We start from the raw sequence: 19,007 nt of genomic DNA on the forward strand, positions 1-19,007 counted from the left end.
AAGGTAATGATCTGAAATTGATTTTGCCAGACATAAAACCCAATATATTAATGTTTGTTTCATGCAAAATTATTTTTAAACTTCAATGTGTTTTTAACAAATTTTGACTCTGATTGCGTCTGTCACATGATAACCTTGATTGCATTTATTTTGCACCAATCTTGTATCATGTACTCCTAGCCTCTTACAGACATTTTGAATTTGAGCCCACAAATATACAAACCTTTCAGTTACTGGTCAATTTTTAGGTGATTATGAGGACCCTCTGTATGTGTGGTGTGCACTGTTTTTTTGACTGCTGCATCACCGCTGCTAACACACTTTGATATATACAAAGAAATCAACCAATTAATATATTTAACATTTTGCAGGGAGAATCGATTTCTAGGTATTCATTTCTTAATTACCTTCAATACTTTAAAACTATTGGCAATCTATTAGTAGCACTGTAGCGAGTCGGACAGTGTGCTCACTGCAGCTCTGTCTGTCGGACTTACCGGATGACGGCACAGCATGGCAGCCCGAAGACCGCCTTGTGCTTTTTCTTGTAAATAGTTTGAATGCATTTGTTTCCCTCGTTCTGTATGTGTTTACCAGTTTTGTCTGTGGGCTGTGTGAGAGTTTGGTTGCTGTTTGTGTGTGTGTGTGTGTGAGTCACTGTGACTCAAGTCTATGTAGTAAGATAAACTCCTTCAGACCGTTGTTCTCAGTAGCCTTCTATTTACTTTGCGTTGCTATCTCTAGTTAGCAACATTGCACTGGGAATTGTTGTTAAAGTGCTCATTTTCTTGAGCTGTGTGCCTTGGTTAATTTATTGACCCAGTAGGTGATTTATTTTTCAAGATTGCTAAAGTACTTTATTGAGGAAACAAACTAATCCAGCTTCTAACAAATGTGAAAAAAAATATTTTGTTGCATAATCTTAATTTAATTTTGAAAAACTAGTCAAATATGTTTCAAACCATTTATGCAGGTGGTGCACATAGTGACCTGATAATTGTATAACATGACCCACTTTCAAGAAAAATAAATAAGTGATGAAATCAGAGCTGCATATAATAGTTGAATAACAAATTGCAGGTCAGTGGAATAGTTGCGCAGGCCTGTTAGGTGTTTCTTGTATTCAGTGTTAAAAGCACTTGATAAAGGGGATTAGTGCAAGCAAGACCAGGGCTTTGGCTTTTTGATCAAATAAAATTCAGATGGTCCTTTATGCATCTTTATGAATCTTGCTCAGATGGTATTACACATCATTTGCATCGTCCAGTATCTTAACATGCCATGTCTGACCTGATTTCAACTGAAATCTTATACAAACCACCTTTACAAGGGCAAAATGTGGCAGACAGACTGCAAGACGAGGGGGGTGTTTGTGGGTTAGATATGCATGTGTATGTGGTGGGCTGGCTAGTGGCAGTAGGGACTTGAATAATATAAGCATAGTTTTAAAACACTGCCTAAGAAAACACCCTTGTGGTGAAATGGATTCTTCCCATTGTAAATGCTCTGCCTGAAGGAACAGAAACTTCGCTTAAAAGAACACCTGATACAGTACTATTAACCTGTAACCTGATAACTCATCATCATCAAACTTAAATTCAAATGGTTTATTCAGTCTTTTCAAATGTGACTTGTCATCGCGAGAGTGTCTTGAGGCACACCGATTGGTTTATTCAATCTTTCCAGAACCGCCGTCATATCATTGGCAAAACCTGCCGTTGTTTCTCTTGCTACAAAAAGTTGGAAATTGTTCAAGCTCATGAAAAAACCTGAATCAGACACAAGTAACTGAGAAATGTGATGTTTCCCATTCTGGTGAGTTGCTTCACCATTCTGTTAAATAATTGTGTGCATGTCTTGAATATTGCTCCTGTACAGGTATGCGTAATTAATCTAGAGCTGCTGATGCATTTTTTAACGTGTGTAGGGGTGCTGTGTTAATTTAGTTTGACAGTTAGTTTATTAACATTAGTTTGTCTGTTACTTTTATTATTATAGTTTATAAACAAAGGACATTTATGCAGGTTTCATTCCCCCTCCTTTTAAGATATTTAAAATAGACCCCATAGTCTCTATTTGCAACCATCGCACTGATAATGCAGGTCAGCCATTTTGGACCTCCAGCGAGGCAGCGAGCAGCTTGACTCACTACTGTTAGGAAGCACTGTCGGCTTGCAGGTCGTTCAATAGAAAGCACCACCTAAACCTTTGGAGTGCTTTTCCTATTACACGCATGCCTGGCTCTTCAAATAACCAAATATGACGCTTGAGTCAAGTCATTCACAAATACACACACACAAAAACAATTAATTAAACGTACTATTAGCGTTATTGCACATCTACAAATGACTGACTCAGGATGTGATATCTCGCTTTATTTATTTATTTAATTTTACATCCACCTACCTGCTGCTCTTATTGATGCTTGTGTTTTTGGAGTCTGTTTCTTCGTGTTTTGATTGGTCGAGAGATCTGTCAACAAGCAATATGCACACGAGTCACAATCTGTAACCTCGTTTCAAAGTGTAGTGTAGAGCTCTTTAGTTTTATTTAAAAAATGGCAAAAAGAATGATGAGAATAGTGTTCTTTTCTGCTGGAATGGACTGATATGTACACCTTTGTGGAGAAGTCAGGATTTCCACTTTGTCTCATATGCAGTGAACAACTGGCTTCAAACAAAAAATCGAATTTACAACGACATCTCAACAAAACATGCTGCATTTGCAGCGAAATACCCAGGTGAGGTGCGGAAAAAGGCCTGCGAGGAGCTGCAAAGAAAAATTAAAGAGGTACAAAGTAAACTACTGGCATGGTCAAATAAAGGTGGAAGTTTAAATTCAGCAAGTTTCGTAGGATCTTTAGAGATTGTTTGCAAAGGTAAGCATTTCACTGATGGCAGCTCCTCTTGCAGCAAAAAAGTAAATACATTAGGAAAGATAACCACATAATAGGCCTAATATTTATTTAGTTATAAAACGAATGCTGAATAAGATGTCTGTGTTATAAAGTGCCAGCGCAGCTTTTCTTCAGTTCAGATACTGTATCAAAAGGGAGAGACAGAAACGGAAGTTAGACTGAGAAGTTTCTTGTAGTTTGAACAACACCAGTACTGTATTTACTGTAGAAATATTGCATGAATCACTAGTATAGGGAATTGGGGGACGTGCTGTAGGAGCGATATATCTGAGGTTCGTTATAACCGAGAGCCTTGTAGCGAGGGAGCACTATAGTTAGGGAAGGTTGTTTTAGCTCACTTTGCTGAATGTAAAGACATTCCTAGAAATGAAAGGTGTTACACATCCTGAACTTTCACTGTGGCTGGCTTCTCAAGTTGTATTATCTTGTGGATATTACAGGTCATTTGAATCAACTTAATGTTAAACTTAAAGAGAGAGGAAACACCATCATGTCTCGACAGCAGGCTGCTTGTGCATTTGAATCCAAATTGAATCTGTTCATCAGAGATATCAAGGCTGCCAGACTGACTCACTTTGAGATGTTTTGAGATTCATGCATGGTAGAGGACCCTAGCAACAATCTAGCTCTGCAACAGCTTGTGGCCTTTACATCTCCTCTGGAAAGCCTTGCTCGGCAACGCACAGAGCAAGCAAAACTGCACAAATGGACTGATTTGAAGATATTGGAAGCGTGAATAGACAACCTCATTCTGCAAACCTGGAATGAAGTTCCACTTACACACGGTACAATGCAGAATGTCAGTTTTGCTCTCTTAACGATGTTTGGTTCCACCTATATGTGTGAATCACATCAAAAACAATTGTGCGCTGATTAACAGAAGAAAGCTTGAATGCTTGCATGAAGCTAAACTTGACCAGCTATGAACCGGACTTCAAAGAAATGAGCAAAACGATGCAGCAGAAGTCATATTAAAGAAGCGCACTGTAAGTACAATAATGAATTTAATTTTTTTTTTTTCACTTTAAAATATATCAATTGTGTGTTTATGAATGGCTCTTTGCAGACCACTTGCTCTAAATTTCCATCAGTTTAGCTCTCTTCCATAAAAAGGTTGCCGACCCCTGCACTAGACAATCAGTAAGAGCCATACATATACATAAGGATTTCAAAAGTGGGTGCTCTTTAAAATAGACAGCTCATAAATACGGGTCTGAAAGGGTTGATCTGATTACGAGGGCCTTTTTTAAAAAAAAACAAGCACCATTGCTTATTAACCCTCTTTCATAGTGGAAGTGAAGTGATTAATTTATTCACAGTGAAATTGGGGGTTGTGAGGACAGTATTAAACTATACCCATATCTTACATATGTTATTACCTCTAACCCAATCAATGCTACACATACGGGCACACATGAGCTGTATGCACTACGTGACTGACTTTTCTTACAATATTGTAGAAAAATGGAATGGTACAATACAGTAATTGTCAGTTCCACACCGTCAGCTATGTACTCGCAAACTATATGAACATAATTTTGATATTTTATTTAACATCATGCAATCAAATAAACTACCAAATGATATTGCAAAAGTCTACTGAAAACTACAATAGTAGTACAGTATTTCATGTTAGATTTTGAAAGGTCACATTTTTCAATTTTTGGAAAACTACAAAGTGATATGTAATTCAATATGTTAACGTAATATTCTTAATTCAATATACTTTTGGCCATATCTGTAATGCCCCCTGTGGCAAAGTGGTTAGTAGTGCACAGGTGTAGAGGTGATGCAGAGCTTAATAACAACAGGCCAACAACAGTTCAATGGTGAAAACGAAGCTTTATTAAGGCTTTTAAATAATAACACTGACTATACACAACGATGTGTATAGTCAGAAAAACCACGGGGTTCACACACTTTAAGACACCTATACGTTCGCCAGTCCAACAGTGAGTGCTCCGGGTGTAAGTGGTGTTGTGAATGTGAAACAGGTGCTTTACAGTGGTACAGTGCAGTCCGGGTTTAATGCTGGCTTGACAGCGACAGCTCCCAGATATTTAGCCTTCTACAATGACAAACAAGACACAGTTTAATAGACGGACAGTACAACACTAAACACTCATGGTTTCTCTTTATTCCTCACGGTCAGTCCATAACCATAATGGAGGAACAGATCACTTCCCCTAAATACCCTCCGTCACGCCCTCTTTCATTGGCACGGCCAATCTCCTCCAATCCATGACTGACACATCGCCTACCGCATTAATGCACTGACTTCTGGCATCGTGGCCCTGCCCTCTTCCTGGATGGCCAGCTTCCGACTGACCCTGGAATGAACTGCTGAACCATCCATTACGGGTGACTCTGCTCCAGTTATACAATGCCTTCACAGGTCGGGAGGGAGATTGTTGATTAAGATTCATTCGCACTCTGTCACACCCCCATATAATCTACGAAATAAAAACACTGGTTTGTTTATCAAAGTTGTTTTTCTGTCACCTATATGCAGCTATATGAAATGAGCGATCTGAGCTTAGCAAAGAAACATACAATACATTGCTGACAGCAAGTAGCCTACTACTAAAGTGTTAGAACATATATAATTTTACAGCCAGTAATTTAGTAAAAATAGGAGTGAACTACAGAAATAATAAAAAAGGCAAAAAGTGATAATGGTATCAAATTGGCTACAGGAAGGATCAGGAGCAATGTATAAAATATGGGAGGGATCAAACACTTTAGGGTGCTTGGACACCTCTGTAGACAACAGTTTCATTCATGATTTTTCCTGGCAAGCACGTGCTGTCACCACTTGGCTGTGATTGGTTAATCCACCGAAGGTACCGCGTGGCAGCCAGAAAAAAATGCTCTGGATTCGATTTCAGCAGCACCGCTCATCGTCACCGTGGGACTAGCGGTATCGTCCCGCGCTGATCTGTCCAACACTATATTAAAGCAATGGCAGCAATACAGGCGACAAAATGCCTTGCGTGCCGCGCTGCGCCTGTCTGTTCCGGGCTTTACACTATTTCTGGAGCTACTATAAAGCATTACTTATAGATTTATTTATTTAAAACTGAAACCGATTGAAGGATTTAGTGTATGAAGCACACAAAAATACATATTTGCTCTAAAATATGCACAGAAACTTTTCTTTTTGTAATCTGCATAAATCACTGAGAAAATGTTAGCCACTAGTGTAATGCATTGACTCATGTAATTAACCTATTGCATATTTTGAAACACCTTTAAAAATGAACACACAAGATTTATTGAATAAATATTTTGCAAGTTTTAATTGGCGAGGACACTGGTGAATCCCAATGTAAGAAGCACTGACACATTGTAAGTATTAGAACTCAGTAAACACACTATGTTTTGCTGACCTTAGCAGCAACCTTTTAAGCACTGTGTAGAAATACAAGCCTTGTCTACGTCAGGAATCTTCCGGAGGCCTTGCAGGCCCTTGTATCTGTTGCTAGGACCTGAGGTAAACTGTGATTGTCATTTGCCCTTTACTGAAAAGAACATCATATCATTTGTAAACAAACCCCATTGCATTTAATTACTTTTGAGACTGTCCACAATTCCCATTTACCAGAAATAGCTCTTACATTTGAAATCTCATGGTCATGCTCTAGTCTTTAAGTATTAAGTGGGAAATTATGTTTTTATGACTGCTGCAGTTTCTACTGATTGTTAGGGTCGATTTGAATTCAGGAAAAAATGTGCTCTGCAACTCCAGCCACAACTTTACTAGGCTATTCTCAATGTCTAGTCAAATCTGTGACTCACTACATACTGATTCATTGTATCCCCCCCATGGTTTTTTATTTTTATTTCTTCACCCTAAACATTTTGCAATCCATCTTTCTGACATGCACAAAAACTTTGTTTTACCCAATTATGTTTACTGGATTTATAAACAGAAAAGGTACAAAATAAACCCAAGAACAACTGAAAATAACATAACATTTTCTAGACAGGCAGGAATCATGCTTAATCATCCTAGGCCTTACAATTGCATTACAGCTTTTTTCCCCCCAAAAGTAGGGCAAAGTTTGAACTAGAGTAAAAGTACAATAAACTGAGCCTAAAGTGTTTTGGCAGACTAAATGTCCTTCATCTAAGTCAAGGTAAAAAAATTAATGGGGTCCCCAGTGGTTCACCTAGTAATAAAAAACATTGCTTAGTTGTCAATCTTGGGAGGCCACAGGGAGCAGTCTATTGACCTTTGATGAAAACCTACTGGTACAGTTCACTTCACCAAATTTCAGTGACCCCTACTGGTCAGGTGCCCAACAAGTCTAGGCGAAGTCTTCCCAAGCCTGGGTTCCACAGCTTGAAAACATCAGTTGCTGTGACAACAAGAATGGACATTGCCCGTTGATCTTCAGTCTTGATCAGTAGTGGGTTGCAGAAATAAGGCAACATTCACACTGATCAAAATTGATTTTAAAAAGTTAATTAAAGTCTAGAAAACCAACAAATGAACATCAAAACAATAATGGACTTGTGAGGATGTTCTTATGTTATACAGTTCTTCAAAAAGAAAGACTGATGTTTAAAGGAAACTGGCACCCTTGAGGGAACATGAAAAAAAGAAAAAACCTTTAAAATGGAGCAAACAAAAAAGCAGAGTCTCCTGGCGACTGTATCCTCAAGCCAGGCCACATGATAGAGAGGCCAAGCCAGGAAAACACAACTGTTACTGTCCTTATCAGAACCACATTATTCCCCCTGCTTGCCCCCTCATTTATCCAGCAGCCCATTATACCCAGCCACCTGTAGGCCCAATGTATCTGGACAACACAGAGCTCCATATGGTTTCCGTTTCTTTCTGAAACAGGCGCACTGAAGTGCATTCTACATTTAGATCTGGCGGCTGCTCTTCTCTTTGTAACACTTCCTGTCTGCTCATTGCAAGGAAATGTAACTGATTCAGACCAGATGAGTGACATTTCTCATGCTTAGCATTGAACCTTGACAACCTGCTGCACTGGCAACATAAGACACACTTTACGTCTACAGATGTATCTCTCTCTATATATAGCTATATTGTTCACTATATACACTGAATAGGGGTTATTCTGAAGTCACTAGACAAATGGGATGAACACATTACAGAATAAACTTTTGGACAAAAGTATTGGCACCCTACACTTAACATAAGGTCATTCAAGAAAACATGTTAAATACAAGCATTTAGTGGAATTGGTAATGGTAATAATGGTAAGCACACAATTGGCATGTGCTTCCATACAAGACTTAAAAATGTCACATGTGTCAAAAGGACCAATGGCAAAGCTGAACTCTCTTTGGCTGACTATGGAGAACATACTGTACTTTGCTGTGGATTTTTGCCCCCAAAGTCTTGAAGCAAATACATGTAGTAATAATTGAAGAACGGTCACGTGTCCTTCAAGAGTAACAGACTTACTGAGCTTATCAGAGCTGAACTACAGGACATATCTAAGTAATCAGCACAGTGATTTTTAGGTCATAGGTGGCAGAAGTCAAGCCTTCAGCCCAGTTCAATCCAAAAGTAGTAGTTTTAATCTGTTTGCAACTGAACCACCCACTCTGAAAACGTTCTGCTCAAACAGAATTTAATTAACAGCCTACAATATACACGGTATATGTGGGTTATTGAGCTTGTAAGGTACAGTGTTATTACAATCCATGCAGTATTTTTTCTACACAAATAATTATTCATTTCTATGATTCATTTCTGCTGTATTACATAAAGGAGACAAGATGCAAAATATGCCAACAGATGATGTTTGAGGTTTTTAACTTTTTTGGATAAAGATGAATTAATGACCAAAATTCTATATACATTCCTCAAATTAAATTGTAAAATGTGCACCCGCATAGTGTACTGTGCATGGCATGTATACACAACTTCTATATGACCCACATAGTTATAAAAGGTTGTGTGTTATACTAGGAGAATTACGGTAATACACAACACGTCTATAATATGCATTATCCTTATCCAAAAACAGCATTCTTATATTTTGAACCAATTTATCTAGCGCAAAAGAAAGAGTCTTTTGGAAAGCACAAAATCTAAAGTTTAAAAGGTAACAGTACAGTTATAATACACTCAATACCATCCATTATTCTCTAGATTAGTTTTGAACAAATGTATAACATTTACATAATAAAGTGCTGCTAAATATTTCATACAAATAAAGTGACTGGCAAAAAACATCTAATTATTCATTTTTTATTTAAGTAACCAGTGAGAAGTCTTCTTTCAGAATCATTATCAACCAAGACATGTTGACATTGTACTGTACAGTATAACAAAACGGGTTGGTTATACAATTCGTTTTACCCAACAGGGTGCAGTGGGTTAAGTTCTTGCCCTAGTCTGGACTGTTAGTGAATGGAACAAGTTGGGAATACTCCATTTTTAGATGACCAATCCGTATCACACTACCAGTCCACACTGCCTTGCAAATTAGAATTTAAAAAATGCATTAGATCATTCACTTTTAATAGGACTGGCCTGGTAGCATTAAAGGCAGTTTAAATAAAACTGTAGGATGTGTTTTTTTTTTTGCAACCTCTTGGCATTCACTACTCTGCTCTAAATAAACCTATTTAAATTACTGGCACCCGTATTACCAGTCAAGCTGTTTGCAATTAAGATGTTCTTTGGGATTTATTCTAATTGTTTTAGGCCCATGTCAGTGTATGCTGATTTTTTTTTCTAAGAGGTTAGCTAAGGTCTGCCCTTGGACCTATCATTGTGCTATAGCTGTTTGCTATTGTTTACAGTTTGATTGTCCTGTCAAGGAATGGACATAAATATAGCAAGTTTAGGATAATAAACAGTCCATTTCCTCTCCAAGTTCATGTCTGTGTATTAAGTATTAGACCTCTACTTTAACATAGGAGTCTCTGTGACCAGGGGCTGCAAGGGTGTCCTAATACCTGCTGCAGAGAAACATAATTTGACCCGAAAACAGAATGTTTATCCTCAAACTTTGTGACAGGATAAATAGGCTTCATCAAAGATTCTAATCCATGTATTTTTCACCCCTACAACCAATGCAAAAATACTGCTACTTCAAGATATTCCAGTTCCACAATAGTTTCTCTGGTTGCCTAGTAGAAAGACAGTTTACACATAAACTCCCTAGCCTGCAGTCAATTATTTTCCAGTCAGGGGTCTGCTTTGTACAGCACATACAGAAATTCAGCAACACTAATCTCATATAGAGGTACTGAGTGGGAGATCAGACATTTACAGTTCACTGTCGAATTGACTCCCTATTTGCAGACATCAGTCACTGACACTTAAACGTATCCATTAATACCATGTTTATATTGCTGTAATAACAGTTGTACTTGTGTTTTGAAAGTCTGCTGTGTCTATGTTCTGTTTTGACTATAACTTGAATGTTATGTTATGTTGAACTTAAAAAAATAAATAAATAAAATAAACATTAAAAAAAATCTTAGTCTCATATAACTACATTGCCAATTTCCTAATTTAAAATGTGTGGTAAAATTTGACTGAATGTATTTGGAATACACAAAATACAATGTTAAAATATGTTTTTAAAAGTTAGAGACACTTTTTTGTGGAGCCATAAAAGATTTATTTTTCTTATATCTAGCTGTTAATAAGAGGGGGGGAAAGTGTTTGTAGTCATTGTTGCAATACTTAGACAGAATGGCTACTGTAAGAAATTGTGGAACAAATCTTTCTATCAATCTTTATTTCATATAGTGCCTTTCATACTGGACCACCATCACAAAGTGCTTGACAAGATGCAGTAACAACAAGAAAATCCATAATACTTTAGATACAGAGAAATGTACAATACATGATATACAGGAAAAAAAAACAATGCATAATACATGATATAGTAGCATAATACATGAAATAGTAGCAACAGCCATGAAGCTAAACGAGCATTCTCCAAGTGTGGCGCACTTTTGCTTGGGGATAACAAGCAGGCCAGAGTCGGAGGACCTCAGTTTACGGGCAGGGACATAGCGGGTCAGCAGGTTGAGAAGGTACTCAGGACCTGTGTGATGAAGGGCATTGTAGGTGAGAAGGAGAGTTTTGAAAGTAATCCTGAACTTTACAGGTAGTCAGTGCAGCTGGGCAAGACAGTGAGGTGATGTGATCACATCTGCTCTAGTGCACTGGGGTTTGAGATCTGTTACCTGTTTGACAATGTGGGCAACAATCCTTAAACTATCAGTACACTAGAGCGAAGAATTTGAAAAAAGCTTTGAAACAGACTTGAAAGTTATAAGTGTAAAAAGTTGTCAGGATGTTAGCAATGAAAAGAACATTACAGGTACGTTTAAACAGAGATGTGTAATGCTATATTTTTCAGAACCCTGCTCTTTAAATCACAATTTTACCTCAAACCTTAATTCTAACATTAAAGTAACCATTAGGCAGCAACATTGTTATTCAGCCCCTCAGTGGATGATTGAAATATTATTCTCTGTACAACAGATGGTATTCAAAGTGTGAATAAATTAACACTCTGCAGTCCTGGCTGCCATTAGCAGCCCTGTCTTGTAATACCACTGTAAAAGTACAAACATCTTTACAAACTGCCAGATAATGAGTAAAATTAAAAACTGAACAGTTAATGACTTACTCCCATTGTTCTTTCATACTGTAGGTAACAGAGAAAAATGGGCTGTGCAATGATGCATTCATTAAGCTGGCTGACGGATCACTTTAGCACCTGATTAGTGTACACAGCACTCTTGATGCACATATCCTTTCCATTCTTCACTACGCATTGGTATTCTTTGTGGATGGCATGAATCTCCTACCACCCCCTCCTGAGATAAAGGATATGGTTGATGGGTTAACCCCATTTCTATTGCATAGCCATCTGTAATGCTGACAGGTCACATGTAATTAAAGGTTATGACAAGAACTCCAAACAGCAGGGGTTTCCCGCTACTGTCCTACTGGATTAATACAGCCTGACATCCATTCAGAAGGGTACTACTTGGGCCTTTCCTTAGGAAACATATGCCAACACTATTAGTCCAGTGGTTTGTGGTCTGCCTTGGAATGGCCAGGACACTAACCAGGACAGACTTGTGTAGCACAAAATGTACTAATGTTACTTTGCCAGATCCAACAATATATGAGTAGGTGGCATCCTTGGGCTATCTATATAGGTCACTAATACCCAAACAGGCTTTATCAAATGTGTTTTTCTACCCTGTTTTTAAGCACCCTAATCACTACAAAATACAGTCTGCATCACTGCAACTTATATTGGACCAGAATTATCCCTACAATGCCACCACAAGTTATGACATTACTGTAAACCTTAAAAAGACAGCACCCCTAGGGGTGTTGCATGGGGTTGGATAAACTAATAAAGTATTATAATTAAAGTATATATTTTCAGTTAAGATGGCAGACCTAGGTCGATGTTTCAGGACATATTGTGAAAATTAAAACTAGTATGAATTGAACAATCTGTCTAGTTATATATAGGGCTTCTGTTTTTCGGGTTTTATTAATTGTACTTTTCGGTGCTTATTTTTAGCTATTTTTGAGTTTTATGTAAATAGTTTTTTTTTTTTTTTCAGGGCTTTTGTTTTTGATACACTGTATGAAATTTGTGTTTTCGGGTACTTTCCAAAATGCTTGAGCGTTTTTTTTTTTCTGTCAAAATATGTATAGTAGTAACTCGACAGTACTTGCACACTTAAGTTGTACCTTCTTTCCATTGCTGTCTTCCACAATGAAATCCCTATGGTCACAGGAACATTCTTCTGGGGTTTTTGTGTGTAGGCATTTTTGTACATTTTGCCAGAATTCTGTTTAAAATCCTCTGTACCTTAACTGTAATACAGCTTTAAATCCCGCTAACAAGCCTCCATCCTGATTGTAATCTGTTATTATTATTATTATTATTATTTATTTCTTAGCAGACGCCCTTATCCAGGGCGACTTACAGTCGTAAACAAATACATTTCAAGAATCACAGTACAAGTAATAATACAATTAAGAGCAAGATAAATACAAGATAAATATAATCTAATTTTAAATCTCGCAAGCGGAGTCTCCAGTAGAAATGTAGGAATGTGATGTCATAGTTGGGGCAGGTTTAAAGTATTGAGAACGAATCATTGATAGATGCAAGTCAGGAAGGCGGGACATTGCCCAGCAGCACTGGGAAATGTATTTATTATTATTTTTGTAGTAGGTTTTATTTTTAAATGGGAATAGGGTAAAGTCAACATGAATTGATTAACCATTTCCAGTTTTTCTGGTGTTTTCCGGTGTTTATTGGCTATCCACCGATTTCATTTTTTTTGTATTGGGGGTGTTTTATCTGGTTTTATCGGTTAAAAACGAAAATCAGAAGTCCTAGTTATATATAAGGCAAGTTTTGTGTAATATTAGCAATGGGCAAGGAAAGAGAAACACTTAATATAGAAGGCTGTCTTTTGAGAGAGGGGGGCAAAATTTAGAATATGATATCAAAAATGTATATTTTTGTGTTGCCACTATAGATGAAGTTCACCTATTTGTACACAACTGGCATTCTCTTTAAAAAAAAGAAAACAGTCAATGAAAAAATATGAATAAGCATGCCAACAGAAGGAATCAGTACAAAGATCCAAAACATAAGAACATTTGCCAGGCGCAGGGGCAATCAAAACCCAACACAGAATAAAAAAAGGCTTCATAAGGAAATATAAAACTAAAGGTGCAACTTCACATATACACACACACACATGCATGATAATAAAATACACTCAGCAGCAGCAGAATACATCGATACCCAGAGATGTCTAATACAGTACAGGGCAAGAAAACAGAAACCATCAGCAAAACATACAGGGAAACCCAAATGGAGACAGCTTTTTAACCAAAGCCAAAATGCTTCCCCACAGTCAGCCTATTCTTTGCAGAGAATCTTTTTGCTGGTATAGTTAGTAAGCATGGCAAGTAATGATCAAAGCAGAAACAACAACAGATAATCTTACAGAACACACATATGATATTAAACAGGTATGAAATAAAAGTATGTAAAATGAAGACAATATATAGTATCCTTAATGCTAGTCTCTTAATACTGAACAAAAACAGGTGACTATAGGAACACATAAAAATAACAAAACAAAGCAGTAACGAAGAAATAGCAGTCATGTAAGCCTGGAGCCTGCACTAGTCTGTGCAATTACTGCTGGCCTGAAGGACAGCACAGCCTTACAACATTTAACTTCCCAACAATCACAGCTGGATTGGAGTGGTTCTTTGTTTTAGCACCTTGCCTGAAGACCATGTTTTTTTCAGAACGAAAAAAACAAAACAAAACACATCCCCTAGATTTTTCCACCACTGAGAAGATGACTCTAGTCTTGAGCCGTAACTGCAGGATACAATACAACTGGTTGGGGCTTCCAGCGTTTTTCAACAGGCACAGGTAAACCACTCTAATCAGTTAGACATTTGTGCTAGTTTAAAACATTAAGTGCGTGAGTGTGTGTATCTATGTGCCCCCTGGAAAACATGCAGAGTGCACATCCTGCAGAAAAAGGCCTGCTCTAGCAGATTCTTAACAACATCTCCCACACATACACACACAGTCAACAGATCTGAAACATGAGATTCTGGTGGTGTACAGTATATAAGCATGTGGTTATGTATGTGCTTGAGGGAGGGTGTGTTTGTTTACGTCTCAGTACACCAACCTGCTGTATCTCACTTGCTGTACCTCACTTTGTCTGTGTCATATCATTAGACAAAATAAATATATATTTTGATTCTGATTTCGGTCAGCCTTCTTCTTCTCCTCCACTGTCTAACACTATACAAACCCCAAGCACTTGTTTACAGCAATTAGATTCATAACAATCACTTGACTGTTTACAGTGAAGGGGCTTAAACAATTCATTATCATACAAATCAGTACAGCTTTGTACAGTATAAGCAAACAGTTTAAAGGAGTGGGATCTGTTCAGTTGCTGTACACGGGGAGATTTACAGTACACAGAAATAAAAAAAAAAGCTAAATCCTTTAGGTTTCACACAAAATAAGTACTTTATTCTCACCTTTTTAGGATAATATTTAGTTGTTTTTTTTTCTTTTTCAGAAGTTAAAGTAATTGTGGTATACAGGCCCTCATACTTGCATTACAACCAGCATGTGTTTGTGTATACTGTTATGTGTTTCCCTTTCCTTAAAAATGAGGAGGTCATCCTCAGAAGTTGAGGCACAAGCTGCAACCCCTAAAACACCACACAATAGTGACACAGAATGTATTTTTTTTTTTTTTTTTTTAATCTAGCCATTCTGGTAATAAATATAATATTAGGGCATTATAACAACTGTTTTAATGGCATTAAGTCACATTTATGCAAGAATGTGTCTGTATCTGTGTACCAGAAGCACCTGTTTGAAACTCCAAGGAAAATGATAATACAGGAAAACGATAAACAGGAATTCAACCTGGAATTGAACCCAAAAGATACACGATTCAAGATGTAAACAGTGCACTTGCTTTCTTGTATGGGGAGAACAATGACTGTTCCTTTAGCTCTGTATCCTACTGACCCTGTTGTCAGATGCCTATTATAGGTAATACTGAGAAACCTCTATCCACACTAATTAGGACCAGGCAGCGTTTATATACCTATTTGTTTGGATAATGAAATAACTGGAAAATTGTTTTTATAATACAACAGTTCCATGTTAATAAGCCTCAATAAGAAATAATATAATCCCCAAAAATGCATGTACTGTACTGTACTTAAGCCTACCAGCAAAAGAGAGATGGTTTGCACATTTTCTCTATAACAGTGCAGAACGGTATTGCACACATCATGGCAGGATAACAGAGATGTTTGTCAAGTTCACACAATTACGTTTTTACTGTATTTTAAATTGAATTTCAGTTTTTTAGTTAAAGTCCCAAAGGTGAAATGACTGGTCCACGCTGTCATCCTGTCTATAACACATTTCAAAATCAATACAATTTATTCTTTTCAAGTCCATGAAGAATGATTGGACCCCTGGTTTTGAACTGACAAGATCCCAGCTTGATTGGGTTGACAGGAAAACAGAGGAAAATACAAACAAAAAGCTTAAATTTGCTTAAATTCCCCATTACTTACATCATGTATGATTGTAACATCAATCTGACTCTACTTAATTGCATAAGTCACCCTTTAATTGTTACCTCAGTGGGAAATAGCATCCAAAGACAAAATAGCAGCCATTTCTATACTGGATTCGATCTCCTGTACAGCCATACATACAGTACACACAAAAAACAGAAAATCTGTTAACTACATTTCATTGGGATTGACCAGCAAGATGCTATAGTCATCATGACTTTATCAAGGAAATTGGTCAATCACTTATTATTGATCCAGAAGAAAGGGAGTCTAATTGACAAATCATACAGCTACTCTCATTCGCTGCTCTCTTATTCCACATCTCCCTGGTGATTTCACTAGTGTTTTTTTTTGGGTTTTTTTGGGGGGGGGGGGCTTTTGATATACTGTATGTAATTATTGTTTTCAGTTACTTTCTAAAATGCTTGGCTGTTTTTTTCTGTCACAATATGTATAGTAACTCGACAGTACTTAAGCTGTACCTTCTTTCCTTTGCTGACTTCCACAATGAAATCCTAAATCACAGGGGTGTTTTTGTGTGACTAGCCATTTTTTTACATTTCGTCACAATTTGCAATTATGTTTTAAATTCTCCCTATCCAACTGTAACATAGTTTTAAATGCCACGAGGAAGCCTTCTAATTGTAATCTTGTTTTAAATCTCACTAGCGGAGTATCCAATAGAAATGTAGGAATGTTCTGCCACACAGTAGTCAGAACGAATCAGTGATAGATACAAGTCATGAAGGGGGACATTGCCCAACTGCACTGGGAAGGTTAGTTTGTTTTAGTTTTTTTGTAGTAGTTTTTTTTTTTTTTTTAAATGAGAAAGGGGTGAAGTCAATGTGAATAGGGTAACCATTTCCAGTTTCTTTCCGGTGTGTATTGGGGGTTTTATCGGTTAAAACCAGAAGCCCTAATTATGTCATCCTGGGGTGAATACTTTTTTTTTTTACCTCCACCTCCATTAAGGCCTGGGAATCCACTATCTATAAAAAGAAAACACTCATGCCAAAACCTGACCCATTTATCCATCAGTCATTTCCACTCTCCACCCTGACGATGGATGGACTGAAGGTTATTTAGTGGTAAGTCAGGCAATTTACCTTGACTTCATCTAATTTAAATTGGGCTTCAGTTGCGAGCAACACCACTTTTACTAGAGATTGAATGTGTCAGGAATATCTGTCTCTTAAGCAGAGTAAGATCCACATTCAATCAGAGATTGACTACCTGCCAGATCCCATTGATTTTTTTCCTCTTAGTTCATACCCACCCGCCAGCATAAATCCCACTTACAAATAATACAGTGCACTGTAGTCTGAACACCAGCATTTTTTGTTTTCATTTGGAGCAGACAGGATTGTTTGTACTTGTTTGTTATGTCACAGTTAATGACTTTTTGCTGACCTACACAAGGGAAAAGGGGCCCTTTGTTTTTACATTTAGCACGCCCTGGGTTTAGTTGCTGTAAATAGCTGCAGTCTGAGAGTATGGGTCACATACAATAAAAACAATAAGGCTAACCAATGACTTCAGCACAGCTGCATTTATAGAATCCCTTAAAAAGTTCAGGGTTATAAATAAACCTGCTAAAATACCATCTTTAGCTGCTCTTAGATTTGCAGCCAACTTCTAAAAAGTTTCCAAGGAATCTTTCCTTTAGTGAAACCACATTTTTCCCCAAACTGTGTGAACATCTGAGATTTGCTTTCAGGTTGGTGGTGTGCATTTTGTGTCTTGTGTCAATGAATATTCTATATGCCTTTAAATCTGGATTCTAAAGCAATATACAGGAAGAAAATGAAGCTCCCTCCTGAAATTGCCTTGTGAAGCAACAGTAGACCTCTGTCTGATTGATTTGTGTTACAATTTTATATTGTTTCTTTTAGTAACACTTTCTGCTTGTTGCCTGTTATCTGCCATCATTTACATAATTCACCTAAACCACTTATTTTCAGTTTTCAGCACATTTGTATATCATTGTTTCCTTTTGAATTTTAACTAACTACTTATTCCAAAATGCAAAATAAAGACATTAAGAGAGATTAAAAGGCAACATGGCAGAAATTGAGAACACAGAACAGCAGACCTTTGTTTTCTGCATTTTTTTATTTTATTATTTGATGTTTTACTAAGCATGGTAGTTGTATACTAATAAAGCTCATTGGTGGCATCTTTATAAAATTAATTTTGTTGCCATATGTCAGGTATTGATTAAGTATTGGCATTAGGGGTGTACACAATTCACTGTGTGTCGATGAATCATGATACTTTCTTTACAAGTTATTGCATATTGTATCATAGATGTATGTATCATTTGTAGCATGATACAAGACCAAAAGCACAACATTGCTCATTACAGTTCACCAAGTGGTTCTTGAATGAAGACTACGTGTTTTTAATAGTTGGTATAAATACATACTCTCCCTCACTCATTTATTTTTTGTCTTGTAACAAAATATTGTGCATCTTAAAAGTAGCGCATCAGGACCATCAGATGTATTGTGATACTTATCATATCGCAACCTACATGACACAATATGTAGCGTATTGTGACATGAGTGTATCATTACACCACTAATTAGTAACCAGCAAAATACTGTTGTCACTGCAAATTATCAACACTTATTTATTTATTTGACAGGGACAACGTAATATTTTTAACATTTATGACAGGTCATAAGATGTAGTGCACCCAGATTTGGCGATGAGCTCATTTTCATTGGCAGGCCCTGGGAGAAAGGAAGAAAATAAATAAACAAACATAAAAATTGGAAAAAGAAAATAATACAAATAAAGTAACATTTACAGAAGAGAGCCATTTGCACTTGACAGTTTAAATAGCTGTAAGTTATCTCCTCAAACATCCTCCAAAAACATAGTTATATTAACAAAAAGAAAACAGCTAAAATGTATAGTACCAAAATAATTACCCTCCCACCCCTG

At 37.1% G+C, this 19,007-nt stretch overlaps 1 long non-coding RNA gene across 3 annotated transcripts in view; it reads right to left on the reverse strand.

Annotated features, from left to right (window-relative positions):
* Nucleotides 1-2,350: 2,350 nt before the first annotated feature.
* LOC117435626 (uncharacterized) overlaps nucleotides 2,351-19,007 on the reverse strand; it is a 247,838-nt gene continuing 231,181 nt past the window's right edge. Inside the window, exons 6-7 of one of the 3 annotated variants that reach the window (XR_009315320.1) lie at nucleotides 11,560-18,793; nucleotides 10,487-10,968 (exon numbers count right to left, since the gene is read on the reverse strand). This is a non-coding gene — a long non-coding RNA (uncharacterized LOC117435626). Of the gene's footprint in view, nucleotides 2,473-10,486; nucleotides 10,969-11,559; nucleotides 18,794-19,007 lie in introns of those variants that run through there. The other 2 variants (XR_009315328.1, XR_009315323.1) reach the window with 2 other exon arrangements.

This window comes from Acipenser ruthenus, chromosome 3 (genome assembly GCF_902713425.1).
Source record: "Acipenser ruthenus chromosome 3, fAciRut3.2 maternal haplotype, whole genome shotgun sequence".
Taxonomy (NCBI): Eukaryota; Metazoa; Chordata; class Actinopteri; order Acipenseriformes; family Acipenseridae; genus Acipenser; species Acipenser ruthenus.